Source organism: Podarcis pityusensis (genome assembly GCF_964106645.2).
Source record: "Podarcis pityusensis genome assembly, chromosome: 7".
NCBI lineage: Eukaryota > Metazoa > Chordata > Lepidosauria > Squamata > Lacertidae > Podarcis > Podarcis pityusensis.
The window spans coordinates 46,485,313-46,511,923 of record NC_138031.1 but is presented as its reverse complement, the minus strand read 5'-3'; the positions used below and the strand labels follow the sequence as shown (position 1 = coordinate 46,511,923).

The 26,611-nt window shown below is 39.8% G+C and overlaps 1 protein-coding gene across 10 annotated transcripts in view; it reads left to right on the top strand.

The window, feature by feature from the left end:
* The window catches only part of GREB1L (GREB1 like retinoic acid receptor coactivator), a 157,043-nt gene that overhangs the window by 61,443 nt on the left and 68,989 nt on the right, over positions 1-26,611 (top strand). For all 10 annotated transcript variants that reach the window (XM_081013038.1, XM_081013041.1, XM_081013040.1 and 7 more), the window contains one exon: positions 16,178-16,277. The gene's annotated coding sequence lies outside the window, so the exon portion shown is untranslated. The remainder of the gene's footprint in view (positions 1-16,177; positions 16,278-26,611) is intronic.

The following is a 26,611-nucleotide window of genomic DNA, read 5'->3' as shown; positions in this document are numbered from 1 at the left end:
CATGTGACACCATTGTTAAAAACAGCTGTGCTGGCTGCCTAATAATACAGACCCAGGTTGAAGGTTCTTGTATTAAATTTCTAAAGCCCCGAACAATTTAGGTCCAGGGTACTTCTGGAGCCTCCTGATTCCTTATATTCCAGCTTGATCCCTGAGATCATATGTAGGAGTGTCATTGGTCACCTGAGTTGGTGAGGCTCATTTGACAACAGCAAAAACTGAACCTTTACTGTCATTGGCCCAGTCCTGTGGAACAGATTCAGCAGGTGCCTTCTGTGCCAACTTTTAAATGCCTGCTGAAAACTTTTCTATTCCAACAGGTCTACACAGGCAAGTATGAGTACATCCTTCCACAATGGTTAATTGATGCCTATTTTAAACCTTTTACGGTTTTCATAGCATGTTTGTATTTTATTGCATTTTATTGTATTGCTTTACATTTTGTTTTACTTATTTAAAAATATTGATATATTTTAATGATGCATTATATAAACAAACAAACCAACAAACCAGTCATGTGTAAAATTGTGTTTTATTGTAGCTTCCAGTAGCTGATACCTTTTGAACAGGATACCTAAGGAGAGCTTAGGGCTTATAAACTTCAATGGTGCAATTAAAATATTAATGTGTGTCAAAGCAGGCATGTTAGGTCATGTTTACACAAACTGATGGTTGAGAAGCACTGTGAGCCACAGGAAGGCAGCAGCAGCAGCAGCAACTGGCTCTGGAGGCAGCCCTGTTTCATAAATCAAGCCTGAGGCAACCGGGATAGCACTTGGCTGCACCCACTTACTCCGTTGATAGACCTTTGGCAGTTCCTGAGTGCCAGCTCTCTCCTGAGCACTGCCTGCTTTACTGTGTCAACAGCTAAGGCCAGAGCCAGCTGTGCAAGTCTAGAGAGTCGGTAAACACTGGATGGTTATAGAAAGCATAACAATTGGCTGCTGTTGTCCAAACCTGAGATTGTGGTTAAAGATCTTACATTCTTAAGCAAGATCTGAAACCATAGGATGAACCTTGGGTTACAGAGTAGAGGACTGACCTGCTGGGAGCCTGAAGGCCCTGCTTCTCTCCATTTGGCTTGTGGCGGGGCCTCACAGGCTCCATAAAGGACTGCGACTGCTGCTGCTGCTGGGCAGAGAGGGCTCGTTTTTGTTTTTTTAATTGCTTTTATTTTTTTATCTATGTCATTTTAAATTGTGATTGATCTTAATGCTGTATTCTTAGTTTTAGATTTTATTATTTATGTGGAAATTGTTTTCCATTTGGTTGTGTACTTTTTGATGTGTTTTAGTTATTGCTTATGACTTTTGTTATGTTGGTAATTATGTACATCTTATAATGTTGTAAGCTGCCTTGAGCATTGTTTTAACTATGGAAAGGCGGTATACAAATAAAATGATGATGGTGAAAAATGATGATGATCTGGTTCAGACAAGATGCTTAGCCAAACCTTGGTTTAGCTGCCATGCATAAACCACCAGGGAGGCGCGCAAAGTAAGAGCTCCTATCTGGGGAAATGGCCCCTTTACACAGGCCCAGTAAGCCATAGTTTAGCTTACCATGATGTGTTTACCAGGCTACAGAATGCAACAATTTTACAACAAAATAATGTCAAAATCCATTTGCTGTCTGAGAGGAGAATGAATTATTTTGAACCTTACTGATGTTTCAGTAGCTGTAACAAGGCACTAAGGTACCTAGACTAAGCAATAACAGCAATAACAGCTTCTTACATGGTTGTCAAGTTAGATCAGGCTACAGCAAGAGCTTTCCAAACTGTCAGTTGTGAGACGTTAGTGTGTCGGCTGCAGTGTGTAGATGTGTCGGACGAATGCTCCCCACACTCTTCCTGGGGCTGGAAAGGGTTAGGTTAACTTCTGGTTTGCTAGTAAAGCTGAATTACTGTGTCGCTAAATGGTGCAAAACTGAATTACTGTATCGTGACATGATGCATGTCCAAAAAGTGTGTCACCAACTTGAAAAGTTTGACTTTGAATTGAACAAAGTTTCTCTTCCTTGCTTTAGATATGGAATACAGTATTTTTTCTTCACTACTTGCCCTCCCCCCCCCCCCACCAGCCCAGCAAAAATGGCACTCTCAACACAGTGGGTGGTTCTGCAGTTAAGGCTGATATTACTTTTGGAACAATTGCTTCCAAGCTAAGGTGAGCGCCAGCAAACATTGCCAGCAAACATCTGAAAGGGAAGGTTGCTGGTGCTAACAGCATAAACAATTATATTGTCTTGGCTTCCGTTTCTGCCCCACAACCAGTTGCATCTCTGAATATTAGGACAGCTTGTATTTCATATTGTAAGGACAGACAGGATGTGGGTTGGATATATAGTATGGGTATATAGATGCAAAATATTTATGCTTGTCTATTTTTATCCCGCAAATTAAATTAGAAGCAGATCCAGCTTCCTCTAAGGATGTTAGCAGTTGAGTTCAGCTGTTGTAGTCCTATGTATTGATTTTGGTTTAGCTATTTAGAAAAATCCAATTCTATATTAAGAAATCATGAACTAACTTTTTAAGCAAAAGATTTGTATATGCTTAAAATAAGCCACTTGGGCTGCAATCCTATATCAATTTACCTAAGAGTAGACATCATTGAACTGATTGGTACTTACACAAGGAATAACAGAAGAGATCCAGGAAGCTGCCTTTATACTGAATCAGACCACTGGTTCATCTTTGTTGTTGTTTAGCTCAGTATTATCTGCAGAAGGCTCTATGCTGATTGCCAATAACCTTATCTGGAGATATCAGGGATTTTCCTTGGACTTGGATGTAGGGCTGGCTCACACATGAGGCAAGATTAGGCACCTGTCTCAGGTGTCAGGATTCATAGGGGCAGCAGAGCTGTTCTCTGAGGAATGCATTGCCTGCTGCTGCTCCTGCCGCCGCCGCCTTTACAGCAGCCTTTCAGCGAATAGGAGGCATTGCTGGTCTCTTCCCACCCTTGTTCCCCGTGTAGATCTTTAGTCCTACCTTGTTCCTGATATAGATCTTCACTTACCCCGTCTTCCCTGGAAGGGGGATTCATTTTATGTTTCACCTTGGGCACCAAACTGTCTTTGACTGGCCCTGCTTGCATGCCAAGCATGTGTCCTACCATTGAGCTATGGCTGCTTCCTCAAGTTACTTCTTTAGGAACACACTGTTAGAGTTTAATTGCTTTTAATTAGTTTAACAGGAATAGGTGATTTATGTCCTTGTGGCCATTTTTAAAAGCCCAAAACGAAATCTATCTCAAGTTTACCTGGGGGTGAAATGCAAAATTATACTTTCTATTGCAAATATTGCTGACTTCTAAAATATTAATTCCTAATGTGAGTGAATTTGCCAAAATCTTGCAAGATCTCTCGCGCTGCATGACTGCTCACAAGATTTGAGCAAGATAGCTCTGGAAATTGGTGCTAACGCTGCTTCTGGCAGCAGAAGCAGAAGGGCAAGTGGGGCTTGTGGGCTTCCGCCACCAGAGGCAGCTGCTTCACCCCACTTCCATTTCATGGGTAGGTTGGCCCTGATTGCTACATAAATTGTTACTACACCCTAAGGCAGTGTTTTCCAACCTGTGTGTCGTGACCCACAAATGAGTTGCGAAGCCTGTTCAAGTGGGTCATTGGCTTTATAAGTAAACCCAAAATAATTAGAACTTTTAGTCCTTAACTGGTCTGGTGAATACCTCTCACAACTTTCATTGGCTTGCTGTAATGCTTGGTAAAGGTAAAGGTAAAGGGACCCGTGACCATTAGGTCCAGTTGTGACCGACTCTGGGGTTGCGGCGCTCATCTCGCTTTATTGGCCGAGGGAGCCGGTGTACAGCTTCCGGGTCATGTGGCCAGCATGACTAAGCCACTGCTGGTGAACCAGAGCAGCGCATGGAAACGCCGTTTACCTTCCCGCCGGAGTGGTGCCTATTTATCTACTTGCACTTTGACGTGCTTTCAAACTGCTAGGTTGGCAGAAGAAGGGACTGAACAACAGGAGCTCACCCCATCGCGGGGATTCGAACTGCCGACCTTCTGATTGGCAAGTCCTAGGCTCTGTGGTTTAACCCACAGTGCCACCCATGTTAGGAGAGCCCTATTTCTTCTCACAGAGCTACAATTCCCAGAGTTCCCTGGGAAGAGAGGTTGTTAAACCCCTCTGGGAATTGTAGCTCTGTGAGGGGAAATAGGGCTCTCCTGACAACTCTATGAACCTTTCACAAACTACACACTTGTGTCACCATATGTTTTTACAATATGTTTTATAATATATTTTATCGCTTATAAAACAATATTCTGAAAACAGACAGTTGGTGTTCTTGCATTCCCATAAGCAAAACGCTGAAACCACAAAACCACATGAATAGTGGTCTGAAGCAAATTTTTGTCATTAAAATGTATGAAACTGATGGCAGCCAAAGACCTAAGGTCTGCATTTCTAGCGACAATAACTCTTATGGGTCACACCACAACAAGCCATTCTGGTTATGTCAAAAAGGCTGGGAGCCACTGTACTGGAAGAAGCAAAGATCACCAGTGCTGAAGCAATGATTCTTCAACATCAACTTCGTTGGACTGGTCATGTTGTGCGGATGCCTGATGATCGTCTTCCAAAGCAACTACTCTATTTCAAACTTAAAAATGGAAAGCGTGATGCTGGTGGTCAACAAAAGAGGTTTAAAGACAGTCTCAAGGCAAATCTATACATATATATATAAAGTAGTATAAACACTGACAACTGGGAAACACTGGCCTGTGAGCGCTCCAGTTGGAGGACAGCCTTTACCAAAGGTGTCATGGGCTTTGAAGACACTTGAACTCAGGACACAAGGGAGAAACATGCTAAGATGAAGGCACGCTTGACAAATCCACACCGTGATAAACTTCTGCCTGGAAACCAATGCCCCCACTGTGGAATGACGTGTGGATCCAGAACTGGCCTCCACAGTCACTTACAGACTCATTGTTAAAACCGTGTTTATGGAAGACAATCTTACTCGGCTACGAGTGATCACCAAATAAGACGAAGGCTTGGTTAAGCATGCTTGATTTCTGTAGGAGTCAAACATAAATGCCCCATGAATGGCAGGAGGATAATTTGCTTATATAACAACAACCAGTGTTATTAACTTATACTGTAAGATGGCAAAAGGTTTATTTGTGAGACTTGTAAATCACCTCATTCTGGAACTGCACAGTTGAGTGTCAGACAGTAAATTGCAATGAGCTGGACAGCAAATCTTAAAATCATTACAGGTCTTTAAATTGTCACAAAGTTTAAAAGGGAAAGGGACCAAATTGCCTGGTAAATTGGATGCAGTAAAGAAAGTGTTACCTCCAGTAATGTCTCATGAGTCTTGGTGTCATCACAGTTTCATTGCTTCTAATGCTGCACAGTAAATGTGCGCTGGGTTAATGAAGATCATTTCTTGATGTGTCAGAATGACCCCTTTGTTCCCAATTTTATTCTTTTGTTGCCAGCACCTAATCTGTTTTTGTATTATCAGATTCAGGGATCTCACAATGCTAATTCTAGCAATGGTATTTATCTGGAATGTTGCCTTTTGTTTACTAGTTTTACCAGGCCCCCAGTGCTTTTCTTTGGTCATCTGGTATCTCCCACTAATGTGATTTGCGCTCCTGGGCTCTGCAGGTTGTCATGAGCTTTTATTAGGGAATTAGACCAGGGCCTGCCACCCTAGTCGCTGGTGAATCTGCAGGATAGCTTTTTGTGTGTTTTCTTTTCTTTGCCACCTTCATTTTGAAAAACATGAACTTAAACGTTGTGTGTTCCTTCTCATTGTGTTTGATTCTTTAGAATTTATTAGCCAAAAGGCATCCCTCTAAAACTGAGGAAATTTCCACAGCACCAAAGTTTATGTGGTTCTGTCTCTGAGTTACTGTTCCTACAAGTTGGGGCACTTTTCCTGTATAGAGATTTGTCATTGTTTTGACAATCTTGTTTTATATGTAATTACACTGCACATTTGCAATCAATAGGATTTTTTCCCTTTCAAAAATTAGGACCCTTGTCAGGCTGTGGCTTGCTGAAATAAGGGACATTGGTTGTGAAATGTGGTCTTTTTAAAAGAAGGCGAATGTAGCAATCCAGTTTGAAAATAATCTTGAGAATAATCAGCCATTCAAAGCACTTTTACAGCAAGATGGATAAAATGAATCATTTTACTCTTTTTATTGATGCCAGTTTGGTGTTTTTAGCAGTGGCAAACTTTGAATTTGACTCTTGTGACCTTTGGATCACATACTGAAGCTGCAATCCTGTGTACTAAGGAGTAAGACCACTAAACACACTGGGAATTACTTTTGTCTAATGCAAAACTGATTCAAACTGTGTTTACTTGAAAGCAAATTCTATTGAAATCAGTGGGTCTTACTTCCAGGTTAAGGTGGTTCAAGAGTTTGGGGGGGGAGGGTAATTACAGCAAAGTGGTGGCTTCAGTGAAAATAAACATTAAGGTTTGCTGTTGCTTGTTTTAATTCTCATATTGGAAAGAATGTAACTTTGATATTCACTGTATTTACTGGGCATCATCATTAATCACTAAAGCTAGATTTTGGTCAAACCACAATGCTTTGCTTTTAAAACCACTCTAAAGAATGCAGTTACAGGATGTATCTGATAATATGGGTAAGACATATAAATAGAGTTGTTGTGCCCTGACAGTTGATTAAGAAGATGCCTGTGGTGCATAAAATTTCCATTTCCCTTGAAATTAGCAAAAATTTGAAATGCATTCTGTGCATTGCCTAGTATAGGGCATGTTGTTAGTTTAAGTGACTTTGTATGTACTAAAAATCCGATTCATTCTAGGGTATAACCAGTGCTTTTTTTCTTGAAGAAATGTTTAGGGGTACTCTCATTTTCCTACTCATATTGAAATACTGCCCCTCAATGAGGCCAAACTTAGATTCACAAAATGTTTAGGGGTCTGCACACCCCTGCGTCCCCCCAGGAAAAAAAAAAAAGCACTGGGGGTCACGAAGAGTCGGACACGACTAAATGACTAAACAAGAACAACATAATATGTAGGACATGGAAAGAATCTGTTCTCACGTATACAAATGTTACACAATTTTAATTCTATGGGTTTCCAGTGCTTAATTAGGAACATTCTGGTTTACAAATAGCTCTTAATTGTAGATTAGATTTAAAGAGACAAATTGTGCAAGACTCTAGTCTGGAACTTCTCTTTGAAACGAAATGGGTTATATACAAAGACTGTTGTTCTCTCTCTCTTTTTTTTTTCTTTTCCAAAGTTGGCAGACTTTACAGCTCTGACCAGAGGCCAAAAGGAAGATAAATGACACCAAACCCTCTTGTATTTTTGCAATGTTTTAAACCCTGGGGTTTAGCTGAAGGGACTTAAGGAGTTTTTGAAGTGCAAATGGGTTGGTGAAGGGAAAGCCCTTTCAGAGTTTCATTTTGATGGATTTTTTTCCTGGGTGGATTTTTTGGCACTGACTGTGATCTGGAAAGCTACAGGGTGTTTTTATTTTGTTTTTGATCAACCATGCAATAAGAACTTGCCATGGGGTGTACTTTTTCTGCATTCATATTGATCCTATTGTGTTTAAAAGTAGTTAATTTAATGGGCTGTTGTTGGGTGTGTGGTTTTTTTAAAAAAAACCCCACCGAATAAGACATCGGTTAATGGAAGTTGTCGTTTCAAGGTCATGTTCCAGTTCTGGCAACTTCTTTTTTGAATAAAAGGTTCCTGTAGAATAAAGAAATGAGTTTGGATCAGCCTGCTGATTGCGCCTTCTTTGGGATAATTAATCAATATCCATGTTTTAAATATGTTGAGAAGCTGTTGCAAATGCAATAAAATACTATGAACACCAGAAACAGGATGATACAGTGGGCACCAAAGAAATGGGAAACTTTAATCAGGACAAAACTAACTTTAAGCCGAGTTGTTTGTTAGAATAGCATAGTAAAATATTACGCCATTGTTGACCTTATAACAAAATAGATACTAACATCTTTCTTTTTTTAAAAAAAGATACCCATGTTAGTTGTAGACTTCTGTGATATTGAGGAAAAGGCACTTGCAGATAGAGTAGTACATAATTTCTTAAAGGTTTGTAAGTTAACATTATCCTTAATGTGGGACTTCAAAGGTGCACCCTGAACTATGTGCAAGAAACAGCTGACCCATTCTCTTCAATGTCAATGATTACTAAGTCCTGTATAGTCTGCAGAGTATTCCTTGATATCAAAGGAAATGAGGAAGTCTCAGCTTTGCATAGAGCATCATGTGCACACCAAAGTCCCCCAGGAGGAATGAACAAATGTGTCCCTTTTCAGTTCTCGAAGTTGCTCATTTTTCAGTCTTAAATTTTGCAACACGGTGGAATTTATTTGTTTTTTTAAAATCAGCATGAAAATCCATCAACATTTTATCCATAAATATGTGCAAAAATCTGCACATTTTATATGCAGTTTTGACTAATATGCATTTTTTAAAGCGGTAAGTTAATGTATATTGTTTTCACTAACATACACATTTGTATGCACACTTCACCTTGGACGTTGCTTTTTGTACACATTACATGGCTGGAAAGTTGCATTGCAAAGTTCAGAGAAATGTGAATTTCCAAGACTGGCTGTGTTTCAGTTCAAATATTCTTTCAAACAGTGAGAAATATGAACTGAATCAAATTTCTCCCCCCCCCCCCCGCCTGCAGAGATAGTAGTGCATGACTTAACTGGAAATGGTACCTTATGACGTAACTGCCAATAAACTAAAATGCAAATAACATAATTTATGTTTTGAAAAATTCTGTGCACACTAACAGGGCACATAGGGGAAGCTACTTCCATACAAATGTGCATAGGATTATGTTGTACAGTGTACGATTTTAAATCTGTTTTAAAATATTAAACCACTATAGCTGGTCAAAGTTTTTTTTTGGGGGGGGGGTTGTTTCCATTTCAGAACCTCTCCTGTTTCAAAGAGCGTCTAATTTAATATTTGTTGCCTGGGAAAGTTAAGTTAAAGGCTTCTAATTTGCCTGGAGAAACTAATTTAGCTTGGGTCTCTTGCTACTGATATTGAGTGTCTCTGTTGTCATGAAACAACCCTAAAGTTTTCTACCTATGTTGGATCATGATAATACATAAAAGGTGGACTTTTTAGACCAAGAAGTGCTAATCTGCTGTGATTACTTTCAGAAGGAAGCTGAACCAGTCTCTCTACTTACCCATATAATTACTGGCAAACTTCAGCTTCGTCCTAATCATATTTACTAGGGAAAAATCTCATTGACCCTCATACTTACTTCTGAGTAAACTTGCTCTGCATGACAGTCTAATCTGAACATAAAAAAATTCCTTCCTGTAGCACCTTAAAGACCAACTAAGTTAGTTCTAGGTATAAGCTTTCGTGTGCATGCACACTTCTTCAGATACATCTTCTTCAGTGTATCTGAAGAAGTGTGCATGCACACGAAAGCTTATACCAAGAACTAACTTAGTTGGTCTTTAAGGTGCTACAGGAAGGAATTTTTTTATTTCGACTATGGCAGACCAACACGGCTACCCATCTGTAATCTGAACATGTCAGTAACTGGCCAGTGACCACTTAGTTTCTACAATTTCTCTGGATTAATCTAAAATGTTTGGATGTTTGCACTCTGTCAACCAAAGGCTGCCTTGTTTATTTTAAGGGAACAAGTTCTTCTACCTCTGCTTTTGAAGGATGCCATGCTATCTTTGCATGGAAAGCAGGCCTACAAAGGGCTATATAGCACATAATTGGACATAATTTGCTAATCCCTCTGTTGGTGCAAATATAAGGGGAGGGGAACTCATTCAAAATACTTAGTGATATTTAACTCCCTAGTATTGCTTGAAGCCTTGATTGAAGCAGGGGCACCCCCAAACATATTCTTTTCCTGTCTTTCTTGGGAATGTCTGTAGAATCATTCATTCATTTCATAAAAGTTGTATACCACTTGATTGTAAAAACAAAACAAAACCTTCAATGTATTTTACAAAAATAATTTTAAAAATCTGTTCAGAAAATTAAGACCAGCAATAAACTAAAAACATCAGAATTCTAGATATCTGTGTAGGCTTGTCTAAACAAGAATGTATTTGGAACCAGGGTCTGATGGCCCCTTCCCAGTGGCGAAGCTGCATGCTCCGGCACCGGGGGCAGAGAACAGGCAGGGGCATGGTGTGCGTCCCGGGCGCGTGGAACATCACCCATGGGGGACGGGGCGTGCATCCCGGGGGTGTGGGGCATGCATCCTGGTGCAGTTGGGGGGTGCACGGCGCATGTCCTGGGGGGGCCCAGCCACGATGGTACCCCCCTCCCCGATGGTGCCGGGGTGGTGCGCTTCCTCGCACCAGTGCCCTTTCCTGATATCAATAGGCAGGGAATTGCAAAGTGTAGGTGCTGCCAGGCTCAAAGATAGAATATGGAGATCATGTCTTGCGTGTCTTTCTTTGCTTATTTGGTCCTTACCTGGTTGGTCCAATTCCTTAGTGTTCAGTGTTCAATGACTCCATTAATGTAGTTGTATATATTAGCATATGTTATTGATATATGCTTCCTTGTTGTTGTTGTTGTTTTTTGCTGATATTATTTTCTCTCTCTTTTGGAAAGTTTAATAAAAATTCATTTAAAAATTACAGTGTTTCATAATACCTTCCACTCCTACTTTACTTTGCAATTCACTTAAGTTGGAGATGTTTTTGATCCCCAAAACATTTATGAATGTGTGATTTGCTGTTATACTTGTTCTTTATAAGGCTTGGAATGAAAGAAATCTTTAAACTTAGTGGCTGCATTGAGATGTAAAATTAGCATCAAGTGTGCCTCAGATTCATGCAAGCCATCCTTCCCTCTTCAGGGTGCAAGGAGGAGACTGGAAGTTTCTGTTTCTCTTTTAGATTAACCACAGTTTATCATATCATCTGGACCCTAAACTATGGTTAATCTTAATTATAGTTTGTTGAGACAAGACAGCTTCATAGCTAATACTTGGAAGTTGGCTTACTTTAACACACTGCATTTTGTTGAGCTCTGGATGTCATGATAAACTACGTGCAGCTAATCTACGTTGGGGGGGGGGGAAGCTTCCAAACTCCCTCATAGGAGGACTGGCAGGGGAGGAAGCGTAAACAAGCCTATGGTTTAGCTTTATGTCCAAAGAAGGCCAATATTTGACCATGTGTTTAGGGCTCTTACTTTGCGTTCTGTTTGTAACTCATTAGGGACTTAACTAATGCATATGGTGCCAAATGGTATGTTGGAATCACACAAATGTATAATTCATTAAAAATGTTGGACCAATTGATCCATTCCTTTCAACAATACTGTTTTCCCCTTGTTTCCTCATCATAATCAGTATTGATTTTTTTCCCCTTTGTTGTTTTGGGGAGTAAGTAACCCTGTTATCTAGCAAAGGTTGTTCTGCATTTATAATTTGACTGGGAGGAAATAAAATTGACCCTTTCCCTAGAAAGAAATGAGTACTTTCAGTCCATAGTTTTCTCTTAGTAGAGAGGAATGACTGTTTTCATATGTGGCGTCTCATTAGTTTGTTGCTGGGAGATCTTAATATGACCTTCCTTTGTTAGAGAAGTGATTTATAGCTATTCACAGCATCCTTTTCTTTCTTTTATCTTTCTTTTTTACATCCCAAGCTACACATTGTGTAATGACTAATTGCACTTATGAGTAAATGTTTAAAGACTACAGTGAATGTACATGGTATGATTATGTTCTGGGTCTGCTGTTGTCCCTTTAATGTCAAACAAACAAACATCTGCTCTAAAATGTATACAAGAACAAAATCCCTTCAAAGTCAGCTGAACCATACTGCAAATGTATTTAACAGTTCTAGCTCTTAAATAAAAATAAATTTTATTTTAAAGTTGTTGTTTTTTTACTATTAATCTCCATACTTTGTGTGCATATTAGTAAATACACATCATTCTCCATTACTTTTTGCACTGAAACAAAGTGATTACCTGAAAATGTGTATTAGGGTTCCTATTGAGGTTGTCCTCTGTTTTAAAGTGCAATTCACAGAGTGGATGAATTGCATGGATCTCATCCTTTAGCTTATAAACAGCGCAACATAAGTGTATGAAAAACGTAAAGTTCGAAAGTGTCATTCAAATTATTACTAAATTGTTTTCTCTGTTACTGCTTTTCTTGTTTCACTTCTGAGAGGTTTACGATGTGGCAACCATCAGAAGAACGCAGTGTTAAGGTTGCTGTTGTATTTCTCCCTTGAGTTCCTCCTAGAGGTGATGTTATCTTTTGTTCATGCAGCAGTATGGTCATTTCTAAGAGCATCTGTCACTTGAGGATGTATAAGATGGATGAGTCTCAAGTGGACTGCTAGTTGAAGCAAATGGTGAAAATAAGAAAAGACAAAGGGGCTGGAGGCTTTCAGAACAGGCAGGCAACAAGGAAGCACAGTTAGGAAGGAAGGCAGTACCAAAAGAAAGCACCAAGATGGATCATATGTTGTCATCAAGACTTTTTAGTAGGTGTAAGAATCAGAGCTGGTCATCAAAATCATGGTAAAAAACAATCTCATCAGCTTTTTTATTTGTATTTTGCCATCAGCAGGAGAGTCAGAACTGTGATGGTCTCTCTGTATAGGAAAATAGCCTCTTTATTCTGTAGCACTGAAACAGCATGGTATTTTTTAATGTTGTGTTTTGCGCATGTGTGATATGCATTAGGCCATACTCTTCAAGCCCTTTCCAAAAAAAGAAGGAAAGAAAGAGCTCAGACAGCTCTACTTCGTGGTTCAAAGTGTTGTTGCCTGATTTTCTTCCTTCCTCGTGAAAAAAGTGATAGGGTTTTGTAAGTTGCTTAGTTTAATAGGAAGTTTTGCCTGATTATATCATTAGCACTTGTGCTTTCAAAAGAAAGAAAGCATTTAAATTGTAAACATTTGGAATTGCTCCCCGTTGTTTCAATTCAAAAGCTAGCTCCGTGATTTCTTAGTGAAGCTTAATTGTGTTTGATATGTCTTACGGAATGAAATTGATTTTATTTATGTTTTAAGCTGCTGATGCTGAAGCTGTCTCATAAGAGCAGACTTATACAGATGAGAGTGCTCTTCTACTTTTGACAAGCTTTCGGAGGTGTCAAAACTGTTGGCTTGAATAAACGACTCTGTCAAATTGCTTGCTGTGTTGTGGGGTGGGGGAAGCAGGGGTAGAAAAGGCAAAGAAATTAAGATGATTAGAAGCTTTAAAGCTTCACAAATGGTAGAGTAGCTCCCTTCTCAATGGATGTAAATAATAGATGAAAGACTGAGAATGACAACAAAGGATCAGGGTGCTTAAGAGAATGTGTGCAGCTTGAATAGAGGTCTGTGGCCCAGGGCCAAAGGTCTTAGCTTTGAGTGTAATTAGAAGAAAATACAAAGATGTCATTACTAGCAGGTGAAATGTTCAGCACGTGGCCCCAAAAATAGTGATTTCTGCCCTGAAGGGAACTGTATTGTGGACTTCAAAAATAGTAAATAATAATAAGTAAAGTCTTTGCAGGGTTCTGCAGTTTGGTCAAAAAACCATGTAGCTTGACTTCGATGTCCATCTCACGTTTGCAGGAGTTTTAAAAATTGGCAGTGTGGAAAGTTGGTGCACCTTAGAAAGAGAAAGAGAGAGCGAGAGCAAGAGAGAGAGCGCGAGCGCTGAAAATGAGGCAAATAAAGAGTTTAGTGTGACTGACTTGATCCCAAGCTCTTTTGTATGATAGTGGCAGGCCTGTCTCCTACTCTACTGGGAAGCTAGAGTCTTAAATTATTCTTAGCACCATACTTTTTGGGAATCTGTGGAAAGCAGTCAAAGTCTCTGCTTTTACAGTATTCTGCTTCCAGTTCCTCAGCACTATACTACTGGCATGATTTTTAACTTGTGTGCTGGTTGAAAATCAAGCTGTTCTGCTTATAGGACACAGTCCACCCAAAAATAATAATTATAGAAAACCTACCCAATAAGATATAATTAATGGAACTGCATCTCAAGGTCATGTTCCATTGTCAGCAACTACTTTGAAAGACAAAAGGAAATGTGTTTGGACTCCTGGAGACAGCTGTACGTTGCTCGATTAGATAATAAATAGTGTTTGTGGGAGGGTGTTATTGGTTGGTGTTTGTTTTATTCTCGTTTTGTATTTTTATGTTGTGAAACACCCTGTGATCTTTGGATGAAGGGCAGTATACAAATTTTAATAATAATAATAATAATAATAATAATATTCCCAATATGCCATGCTTCATGGAAAGGAGGGGGAAATTACATGACCACATGGTGATGGTGACTTAAAAAATGGATTGTTTAATGGCTTGAACCATGTAGTCTGGCCACACTTTTAAGCTGGGTTTTCCCACACTTCTGCAACCACTCAGAAATCTTGGCAAAGCTTTGCAGAGAGTGTAGCTGATTTCTACAGACAATTGGTTCTCCATGTGGTTAAAACCATCCACGCAGGGAGTTTCTATGTTACCACATGATAGATGGTTATGTGATATCCCACTCCGAAGGATTTAATCGGAATCATTTTAATGCAAGTATGCTTACGCTTGTGTCAGCAGTCTATGAATGCAGATTAGTGATGGACTTCTATTTTTTTCTTTCATTACTGAGTTTTCATCCAACCTTTTCTCCAAGAAGCACAAGGAGTAGCATTGACTCACCTCCTTTCCATTTCATTCTCTCAATAACACTGTGGGGTTGATTAGACAGAGAAAGAGTGACTGGTTGAAGGTCACCCAATGAGCTTCATAGCTGAGTGGGGATTTGAACTCTGGTCTCCCAGGTCCTGACACTTTAACCCCTACACCACACTGGCTTTTCCAAAGCAAGTTTCACTCTGTGGCACACTTCTTAGAACTTGTCACTGGTATTCAGCATTTGATTTCCAGGTTCTAGTATTCTCTCTTAAATGAAAAGCTTCTCTTACGCAGAGTTTCTACTCATGGCATGTGAAAACAGTACAACAGTGGCATCAGTATGACAGCTGTATACAGGTCTTGAATGTTGTGTTTTTTGACATTGTTTAAATTAGTGGTTGCCTTTTTATCACAAATAACAATATTCTTTCTGTAAAACTATGGGAGAAAATGGATGTCACACTAAGGTCACTTAGCAGTATACTAGTTGCCCTAGAGAAGCCTCAGGAAGCCGCCTCTATGGTTCTTGCTCTGGTTCCATAACAGATTGTTGCTGTAGTTCCAGTCCTTTCTGTTGCTCAACAAGCTTCTGGTACTACAACTGTGGTGCTGTATTTGATATTGTGCAACCTTAATTTTTGCCCTTATGCTAGTGCAACAGCCCTTGCACTGGTGGACAGAGGGTGCCAAATCTGGGCCTATGCTCCCAAAATTTGGGTATTTTTAAGAAGGGGAAATGTTGCCTGACAAATCTTTTGAGCGTACTAAAGTTAAAATATTTATAAAATTTCACTCTGCTCTTAATCATCCTAATATGCATATAATATGCACCTTAACCCAGGCATCTCTGCTAGTGGCACAGAACTTTAGTTCTATGAGTAAAATTAGGTGGTTTTATTTCAAGTAACAGATTTTGCTGTAGCAAATGGAATTATAACTACAAATGTGTATTAGAAAGCAAAGTAACTCCTCAAATATTAAAACTGTTCTCCTGCTCATCAGTGTTAGAAAATCTTTTAAGCAAATGTCTCCACTATAGCAAATCTGGAGAATGAAAACTTTTTATTTGATTCCAAAAGAAAACACACATTTCATATTTCTTAACTTTTGATTTAGAACCACTCACCCCTGTGTTAGGCCAAATTGACACAAGGGAGTATCCATATTGTATTCAATTGAAATACAAACTGCCTGGAGACTGCTTGATGATCCATTGTGTTACTATATGAAGTGGTTTATTTGATATTTGGTTTTTCAGTGTTTTCAGTAGTTTTCAAACGTGAGAGATTGCAATATTTTATTATAGCAGCAGTTTCTGGAGTTTTGCTGTTTCTCAGAAATGTGTTTGATGTATACTATAATTAGATCTATAGCAAAAAATTGAGCAACTACTAAGCGGGTTTGCCATATGAGAATTTTGTTTTCAGGCTTGTTTGTTGCTACAAATAATATTATTGGTTCTCTGCCATTTTCAATGATTTTAAACTATTTTTATTTTATTTTACAGATCTTTAAAACTTTCGCCAATCTGGATCAAGTGGCAGAATACCTTTGAACAATCGTCCATCATGAATACATTTAGAAAAGGTTGAAAGGAATACAAAAAGGTAGTGTTATTTTCACATTCAGAATGCAGCTTGTATAATTATGCATTTATCATTGGTGACTTCATCGTCTTCAATAGCAGCGAGAGAAGTACAAAGATGTATTTTTCCTCAGCCTTCTAACATAGACATTTTCCTCAGAAGCATTCAATTACATTATCAATTTCAAAGTTTTAATTTGCACATGAATTCATACCTCTTAGGTTAGTGTGTGCCTCTGTGAAGTTATTGTAACATGAGCATAAACATCACGATTTATGACCTTGTGGAACCTTGTATCATTCCTAGTTACTTTACACTCTGGTAAAAACCATTAGTCATTGAATCAAGTTACTTATTTGTTGCAATAAATGTCTTGAAACTTTGAATATGCTGGGTTGTTTTTTTTTAAAAAAGCATAAATATTTTTGCTGAAATGTCAAACTAAAAGGTTTTTGTTTTCTTGCACACAAAACTTTCATTTTATATTTCAAAACTACTAGACAAAATGTTTACTAGACAGTAAACATGGGCTTTGTATATTTTTAATCATGTGTAATACCAATACTAAGCAAGATACAGTTCGTATCCATTGTTAGTTATAAAGCAGACCCACGCAAATGAATGGATTTAAGGACCTAAGGCCATTGATTTCAGTGGGTCTCTGGTGAGTATTCTGCGTATGAGTAATGTTGGATATCACACAATATACAGTCATACCTTGTGTTGTGTTCTGCTCTTGTTACGGACTTTCAGCTTACAAACACGGCAACCCCGGAAATGTTTACTTCCGGATTCGTCGCCCGCACATGCGCAGACGCCATCTGCATGCTACGCGCAGAAGCGCTTAATTGCGCTGCGCACATGCGCAGAAGAGGCGCTCTAGTTGTGGACTTTTCGGAGTGTGAATGGCACCTCGAAATGGATTAAGTCCACAACTAGAGGTACCACTGTATATTATTAGTCTTTATCTTAATATTGGTTCAGTTATTTTGTATAAACATTTATATGCTGCCTTCCTAGTGCAAAAGTGGAACTTTTACCACACATACATATATAAAAAAACCCAAACCATCATTACAGAAGCAAACTAAGAAAATAGTAACAAAATGGAGAACTAGCATTCAAAAAAAGTCCTGCCAAACTCAAAATGTTTTCAGCGGAGAGAGGTGCCATAAATGAGGGAGTATTAGAGTAAAATCGAGTTCTACAATTTGAGTGCTGCCCTTGAGAATGCCCCCCTGTGCTTCAGATGGGAGCTGGGCAGCTAAGAGGGCATATCCTGATGCTCTCAGAATCTGGGCAGGAACATACAGGCCTGCTCTTCTATACAAGTCCAAAGGTATTTGTTTAAAAGTGTCAAGCTGAGTTTAGGGAAGATTAGATTTTGTCCAATTCTAGTCCAATTTCAACGAGTAGTCTCGTTGAAATTAATAAACATGACTAACTTAGGTTGATTAATTTCAGTGCACCTACTCTGAGTAAAACTTAGTTGTACAACCCATTGTATTTATAGATCTCTTCATGCATCCAGAGGTGCCCCAGATTGATTTACAGGAATAAAATAAGATATATGTTCCAGTCCTTTGAACCAGGCCTGGGAACAAACTGACAGCCAGTGCACTTGATTTGCTCCGAAAAGATAGTCTCCATCAACAGTTCAGCCACCATCTTTTGTACCACCTACAGTTTTCAGAGGCAACCCTATGTAAAACACATTCCGGTAATCCCATCTTGCTGCAACCAGGTCTTGTAAGACCATGGCTGGGTCTGCCTTCCCCAGTAATGGGCATAGTTGGCACATCAGCTGAAGCGGGACAAAAACACTACCACTCCCTTAGCATCCAACACTATAGCTTTATCTGAGAGATGTCCTGAACTAACCTGCTTCTTCAAGGTGAGTGCAACTCCACCCAGAATGGGCTGAGCCTGAGTCAGCAAGCTTTCTGACTAGAAGCACTTCTCTCCTGTCTAGTTTAAGTTCCATTTTGTTTACTTATGTCTAGTCTGTTACACTACGAGAAAAGAATTAAAAACAGTTGGCATGGTATTTGAAAACTGTAACTGTGCATTTTTGCAAATTGAAATCAGATATATTCTTTCAACTGCAAACGCTACATTGGTAGGCTTTTTTTAGTGTATTAAGAGGATGGGAGATTCTGTGATAGAGATCACCGCTTGTTCCTTCTATCTAGAAATTCATGCTATAATCCATAAGCTGTGGGTTCTTTCAGCCCAATGTTTAATGAAAACAAGATTTATGTTCTGCTCTCTCAGAAATATAAAATATGTAAAGATATGGGGAGCTGGGTAAAAGAAGCGGAAGGGAAAGTATGTGATTGATATTTTAATATGTGGTAGGAAAATAAAGAGGAATCCACTGACCTCTTCCTTGCTACGGGTCAGTTGAAGAGGCTTGATTTCGTTTATATGGAACATTGGACTCCTATTGTCTCTTGTTGTACTTAAATACCCTAGTATTTCCAAGAGGCCAAAGATCTATTCCTGTTTTATGACCTGTTGTATCCTTAGGGGCAGGAGGCCCAACAGAGTATTCAGGCCCAAATGAACAAGAGGGTCATTGCCATAGTCCAGGTCTTAATTGTTGCTTCTTGGTTACCACACAGACAGCAAGCCAACTCTCAGAAAGATTTTAGAAGCGAACATCTGGAGCATAGTAGCTGTAGTGGGGGGTGGGGAGAAAGGCTCCCTGCATTTTGTTTCACCAGGTGCTAGGAGGAAGCAACATTAGCCTTTTTGGATATGGGAGGCAAGTTCTGTGGCCCCTGAAGTTAGGTTACAACAATTGAAGAGGTCAAAGGACAGCTGAGTAGGGTCAATGAGACACCATGGGGTGTATTTTGTTACTTAGTAAAAGGGGAGACATCCTAAAACCTTAAAGGGTTCTCTTGAAATCTGTGTCGTGAAAAGGTTTTATGGGTCTGATGGTGGAAAAGAAGAAGTGCTGATTTACCTAAGGAATGCTTGCTTTTGTCTAAATTAAAGGATAATCCTTCCCAAATGTTTGCAGCTGTGGTAGTGCAGTCGATGTAGGAATGGAAAGCATGATTACAGAACTGAAGGACATTCACTTTCACTTCCTAAAGTTTTACTTTCAAGTTGGTTTTTCCCTCCTTCTCATAACGACTTGGGACACTCTGTAGTCCAGATTAATTAAGCACTTTAAACTCAATTGAGTTCAATGGGAGAGTTGAGAATATGCTTGCTTCTCTCAGTTGAAATGAATGGAACTGGCTATGGCTAGATTGTGCTCATTGAGAAGATGTTGAAAGGAAGAGCTTGCATTTCTAAAAGGAAAATGCTCTTTTCCTCAGATTGCTGCGTTTGGACCGCCAAATAGCCATTTTTTCTTCAATTTACAACTAAGCTTTTGTATGTACAGTATATAAGCGAAGAGTGCTAAGACCAAGAGGAAGGCAAGGGAGTTAAGTTATTGACATTTGCCCCAAAATGTCGAAATGTGCTCATCAATGAGAAGGATAGCTTTATCTGGAATCAAACTATTTGCCTGACATGTTCACCACCTATAGCAGCCAAATAAGTCCTGTGCCTTGCTTGTCGTTTTGCACAAGTGCTCAGTTGCATTGGAAAATATTAACATTTAGAAAATAAGAGAGTGGTGGTTTTAAAACCAGCAGTTTCTGGTGGGTTTTATTTTGGTGCTGGAGGCAGATGAGAGAAAATTAAGAGATATGTACATTTGGTTACAAAACATGGTTATCTAAAGAAGTTTTGACAACGGAACACTGGAACACTGATTTTTAGTGCTGCCTCTATTAGGAATTTTGGCTAGCCATGGTATTTTTGTTATTCATATATTTTTAGTAATCTTTTGTCACTTATACTGATGTTATGTTGCAAACCACTTATTATTTTATGTGAAAGACAGCCTATAAATATTTGAATAAGATAAATAAGAGGGACCATCCTTCCTCTGTTTTGTGCCTCCCTTTAACCTAAGATATAGAGTTGTTCCATTCTTTCCTTTGTTCTACTTGAGCATATGGAGAGAAACTGGGAAACCCCTGCGGCTCCTCTGATCTTGTCAAGCCTAGGAGAATGGGATAAACTTTTCTCATATGCCTGGAAATTCAGGCTGCAATCCTGTATAAATATGTGTTTCATTATTTTTAATTGAAGATTAAAAATGCCTTCTTCTTTTTTTTTGCATGATTTTAAAATGTCCTTTTGAGTTCCCCTACCCCCCAGTGAAAATTCATTTTGAAATGGGCCTAGGACCTTTCCTAGCCCTCTGTTTACTAGGGCCTTTGTGGTAAAGCCCCAATAAGCTCAATTAGTAAGTTAAAGTATGGTAAGTTGACTTCATTATTTGACATACAAGAGTAAGGCACTGCTCGATGCAAATGGTCAGTCTTTAAAGGTAAAGGGACCCCTGGTCATTAGGACCAGTCACGGACGACTCTGGGGTTGCGGTGCTCATCTCGCTTTACTGGCCGAGGGAGCCGGTGTACAGCTTCCGGGTCATGTGGCCAGCATGACTAAGCCGCTTCTGGCAAACCAGAGCAGCACACGGAAACGCCGTTTACCTTCCCCCTGGAGCGGTTCCTATTTATCTACTTGCACTTTGCTTTTGAACATGCCTTTGAGCTGCTAGGTTGGCAGGAGCAGGGACCGAACAACGGAAGCTCACCCCGTTGCGGGGATTCGAACCGCTGACCTTCTGTTCGGCAAGCCCTAGGCTCTGTTGTTTAGACCTCAGTGCCACCTGCGCCCATCTTTACTACATTACAAAATGGCTACAGCATGTAAGCCAGAAATCCCTATGTTGATGATAGAGCAGCACTGATTTGCCTGCGATTTCTGTGAATAATTAAGAGTTTTCCATAACTGAGGTAAATAAGAAGTAGATTACATGAATTAAATTAAGCATGACTTCCACGACTTTAAAATTTCTGTGCAACAAATAATTATCAAATGTTGTAGAAGGACGATCTCATTCTAGACTTCATTCTAGACTAATGGAAAACTAGGTTATGAGTGCTACATGTTTGTACACATAAGGAGGATATGTTTGCAAAAATAGTTACATAATTGATAGAGCAGCCTATGGAGTAATTAATCACTATGCATGTGCAGCTACATGATCAGTTTATTATAATAAATTGGCTACAGTTTTGTATAGTGCAAGGGTATGTGTGAGTCTAAGGAAAATAATCATTTCCCATCATCTAGAGCAAGGATTGGGGAACATGTGGCTCTCCAGATGTTGTTGGACTATAACTTCCATAAACTCTGGCCAACATGGCCCAACGTCTGAAGGCCTGAAGCATCCCATTCCTAGTCTTAGGGAATAGCCATTGAATTGTCTGCTTTATTCTCTTTGTGAAGTAAGTTTCTCATCTACTAAGTGGTGTAGCGTGGAGGGCAGGGGATCCGTGGCCCTGGGGAAAAATTCCGAGGGGGCACAACCAAGCACCCCTATGCAGGTGCTCGCTCCCCCAGGGACCCCTGCTCTGCCCTGGTGGAGGTGGCAGAACAGCCTGTCAGGAGGCTGCTCCCATCGCCACACAGGCGTGTCCTGGCGGCCCCCATCTCGGCCCTTGCTTGCCTGCCACTGGGCGTCTTTGGACCCAGAGCCTGGCCTGGCCTTCTTGCCATGGCTACGACCCCAGCAGAGGTCAGTGACCACAGAGGCTCCATGCAGGCTGGGCAGAGGGCTTGGTCTGCCTTCCTTGTACTCTCAAGGGTACATTCCTGAGGCCAGGCCGCCCTTCAGTCTCCAGGCCAGGCTGCACTGAGCCCTGCCCCCTCGCTGAATGGCCACCAGGCCAGTGCTTGCTTGCTTCTTGCTCAGCGTGCTGTGCTCCCCAGACAGCAGTGGGAGCAGCCCAGACCCATGGTGAACAGCCATGGATGGAGGGAGGTGGGCAAGGGGTGACTCCAGAGTAGCCCGGCATAGCACGACATTCCTCTCCGCAAACTAAAACATATTTACGACATCCTGGAGCCTGTGGAACTAAAACCTGTGGCTTTTAACAATTTTAATTTGCTTGATCTCGTTTTATTTAAAAACCTATTTATAAACCAAATTCCTTTTGGAGGAGTTCATTTTTTTTAGTTTTATCATAGTTGTTGAAACACTGTTTGCTAATGCAAGAAGTTGAAATGTCTTGCAATAGCCTTTTCAGGCCAAGCCACGTCCTTGAGAGCAAGACTGCATGATGAGCATGTTTAGATGCAATTTTAGGAGAGCAACTACTACAAGAGCTGGCACTTAGATCATTAGTATGCAAATTAAAAAGCCTCTGTGCCAGTATAGAGCCTTGTGCCCTGAGAAGCACTAACTGGGGTGGCCACACACCCATCTATGCCACAACAAACATGAAGTGAAGTTTCAGTATAAAGCTTTTTAATTAAAAGAAGAACTGCCTTTTATCCATGGTTGTAGATGCCAGTTGAGCCCACATTCACAGTGTATTGTAGCAAAGCAGATTTCAGGTCAATGAACCTTCTGCATAATTGGCTCCTAATGTGTCTAGGACAGGGGTACCCAAACTGAGCTTAATACAGTGTGTTGCAAACTATAACATGCACATACAGACACATATATACTGTCTTTCCCCCAGCAATGGAGAGAGGGAAGAAAAAGGGGGAGACAAACACATACACACAAACACTTCCTTTAACCTTTTTTTGCTGGTTTGTTTACTACCCTCATCAAGAAGTTTGTGCCAACTTGGTGTTATGTTCCTGTTCATATTTTTTGAACTTAAAAGGTTGACAGACAACCTTTATTACCACTAATAAGTAATGTACTTTACAATGTTCCTGACATATTTCAGCTTCCTGGATTTCCCCCCCATCTTAATTTAATTTGCATTTAATTTAATTTGCATTTAACTTGCATTTAATTTTAATGGTTCAAAGAACATCAGGCAAAATGGTTGGCCCTCACGCATGTTCACTTCATCAAATCTGGCCCTTCTTGAAAAAGGTTTGGACACCACTGTCCTAAAACAAAGGCCCAGTGTAAGGAGGGGCGACTTCAGCATATGGTGAAAGCTGTGCAGTGAAGATGCCAGACATCTGGGGAGGGAGTTCCACAACTTAGGGACTGTCACAGAGAATGCCCTCTCTTGGCTGCTATTCCCCACTCTTCTGAAGGTTGTGGAACTATCAAGAGTAAGCCCTTTTAAGTGTTAGCTGTTTTAAAATTATATTATGCTGGTTTGATTAGGTCTTTTACTATGGCTCATTTTATCATTTATTTTTCTTGTACTGTAGGATGGTATTTTAATGTGTCTAATTTTTTTAAGTATATATATTAATACTGTATTAAAGCTTACTCCATGATGACAGTTGCTCTTAAATGCAGTTTGTAAATCTTCTAAATCATTAAATCGAAAAAGTAATTTTCAAAATTTGTTACCAGAAACTGGCACATTACAGGGTTTTTTTTAATAAAGTGGTTAGAGAGAAGCATGGTGGGGAGCTTTATTGAGTTATCAGCATGTAATCTAAAAAAAAATTGAACATTTATGTTGAGAGTCGCTATCCCTCTGAGTATCAGCTCCTGAGGACAAGCAAGACTAATATGATTATGGCCTGCTAGAGAACTCCCCAGAGCCTTCTGTCTGGATAATGCTGGAGATGGATATCTGGGCTAGAGGGACCTATGATGTGAGTCAGTAAAATGGTTCTTTTGTTTTTATTGGTAAAGTTTTCATACTCTCTGCAAAGTAGGGTTCACTGGGGTTTCTGAAAGGTTGTGGATCTCTGTGTGATGCAAGCTCAGTTGCATACATTCAGGATGACTGCAATACATTGCATCCCCTGAACTGCTGTCCAATCTGCTGCCATCCCCACTGCTTTTTATTGCCCCGAACTCTGTTTCCCCTCCTCAGAATTACTGCTGTGGTGGTAGCAGTTGCGGCACTCCTCTTTTTCTTCCTTGGCTTACATTTTAGCTTGTTGTTTCCTTTGCTGCTGCTTCAAAAGCAGGCTGAACCCAGCTTGCACTGTCCACATTCATACTGTACTTTTAAAGCATAGTGATACCACTTTAAACAGTGAAAGCTTTCCCCAAAGAATTATGGGAATAGTAGTTTCAGGGTGCTGAGAGTTGTTAGGAGACCCCTATTCCCCTTCCAGAGCTACCCTTCCCGTAATATTTTAACAATCAATCCTTCATGACGGGGAACTCTTAAAAATTGTAGCTTTGTGAAGGGAATAGGGGCCTCCTAACAACTCTCAGACCCTTAACAAACTACAGCTCCCAGAATTCTTTGGAGGAAGCCAATACAGTGGTACCTCGGGTTAAGTACTTAATTCGTTCCGGAGGTCCGTACTTAACCTGAAACTGTTCTTAACCTAAAGCACCACTTTAGCTAATGGGGCCTCCTGCTGCCACCGCACTGCCGAAGCCCGATTTCTGTTCTTATCTGGAGCAAAGTTCTTAACCCGAGGTACTATTTCTGCGTTACTGGAGTGTGTAACCTGAAGCGTATGTAACCTGAAGCGTATGTAACCCGAGGTACCACTGTACTGTTTAAAGTAGCATCATAGAGATTTCAGTGTTTTCTGTGAATGTGGCCATTATGTTGCAGTGTTGATGGTGAGGACCCTGTGTGTGTGTGTGTGTGTGTGTGTGTGTGTGTGTGTGTGTTTTTCCCTCAGAACAGGGCATTCCAGACACTCACATAGCCTGAAGCTTGGGCCTCAGTTTGCCAAATGGAAGGATTGAGCCTCAAGTTAGAGCTTAAATGGTGTGGGAGAAGCATGTGGGAATCATATCGAGGATTTAGTATCTGGGAAGCTGGGGAAGAACTAATTCTTCAGGTGTAGATGCCAGGCAGGTGGATCTGTAAGGTTTGTTGGTTTTCACAAGGCATAGAAAATCCTCGTAAATTCTGATCACAGTTGCATTAAGCTGGATACAAGATTATTGTTGTCCATGATAAAAACTGTACTTTCTGTTATATTGAAGACAAAGGCTAACCTACTGTAAATTTGCTGGGAGTGAAAAAATGACCCACCCATGTTATCTAATAATCCTGTGTCTGATTAAAACAAATGGGTCTTGCCATGGCAGTCTGGCAGAGCACTTGGGGGAAAAACCTGCCTGAGGTTTACAGTTACAGTATTTTGCTGGAATACGTATAGTATATTTCAGTAGATGAATCAGATACTAATAAATTATTTTCAGTATGCTGTCATCTCTAGTAACATTGTGAAGACTTACTAGGCTTTACCTATTAATTATCACAGGAGGTGCAGTAGATCCTATCTTCAAAGTTGGCTATTTAGAATTGAACTGGAATACAAAAAAGGGAGGTATGAGGAGGTCTGGGAAACAAGTAAATGAAAGAGAAGTGATGAAATGATGGAATTGTTTTTAATTGTTTTTTTTTGTATTTTGTATTTTTCTTTTTTCTATTTTTCTCTTTCTTATTTATGTATCCTTCTTTTGAAACCTTAATAAATATCATTTAAAAAAAACAAAACAAAGTTGGCTATTTAGAAATGCAAAGCAAGTTGTTTTGTAAAGGCAAAGCCTTCATTAGTGGAAGGCTAAAGGTACAAGTTATTGCATAAATTATTACATAAATCCTTTATGTGTGTATATACTATATACACATCGAAATCCATAATTCATGTTGTTTCCTTAGTACCATGAAAGTATGATATGTATAGTTAAAAAAAATTCCTTGGGTTTAAATTTAGTTTTTTCTTATCAACCTGATACAGTTGTAGCCAAAACATTAACAGTTTGCATTCCACTTAGATCTTTGAAAAACAGCAGAAGCATTCCTGTTCCAAAGTTGCTGAATGTTTAATAATGGCAATTTGGGCAGAAAAGCCAGCCTAAACTAAGTTATTTTAAAATTTTCAAGTTAAGCAGGTGCTTGTAGCACTTCTGTTAAAATAAACTAAATTATCATGATCATATCCAGAATTACTAGCAAGCCAATGCCTTAACACCAATTTTCCTAAGATGATAATTAGAGCAGTGCAGGAATCAGTTTTAGGCCACTATCTATGTATTTCATTCTAATTCACTGATTGCCTCTGCTTCAAAACAGTAAGAACCCTGCAAGCACAATTTTGCTGGCTTCTGTGCTTAGACCTGATTTAGCTCACTTTGCATGACACTGAGCCTACCCTTAATGCATATTTTCAAAGTCGATCAGGTAATATTAATGGGGAGGAACTTCAAAAAATACAGATCTCTGGGTTAAGATATTGGCACTAGAAATTGGCTCTGCACTGGGAGTTGTCTGACAATCTATCCTAGGGACGTGCTTCATGGTTCCTGGCTTATTTGACATCTTCACCTTCCTCCGCTCATTTCTTTCTCTTTCGCATTTCTTTCTACT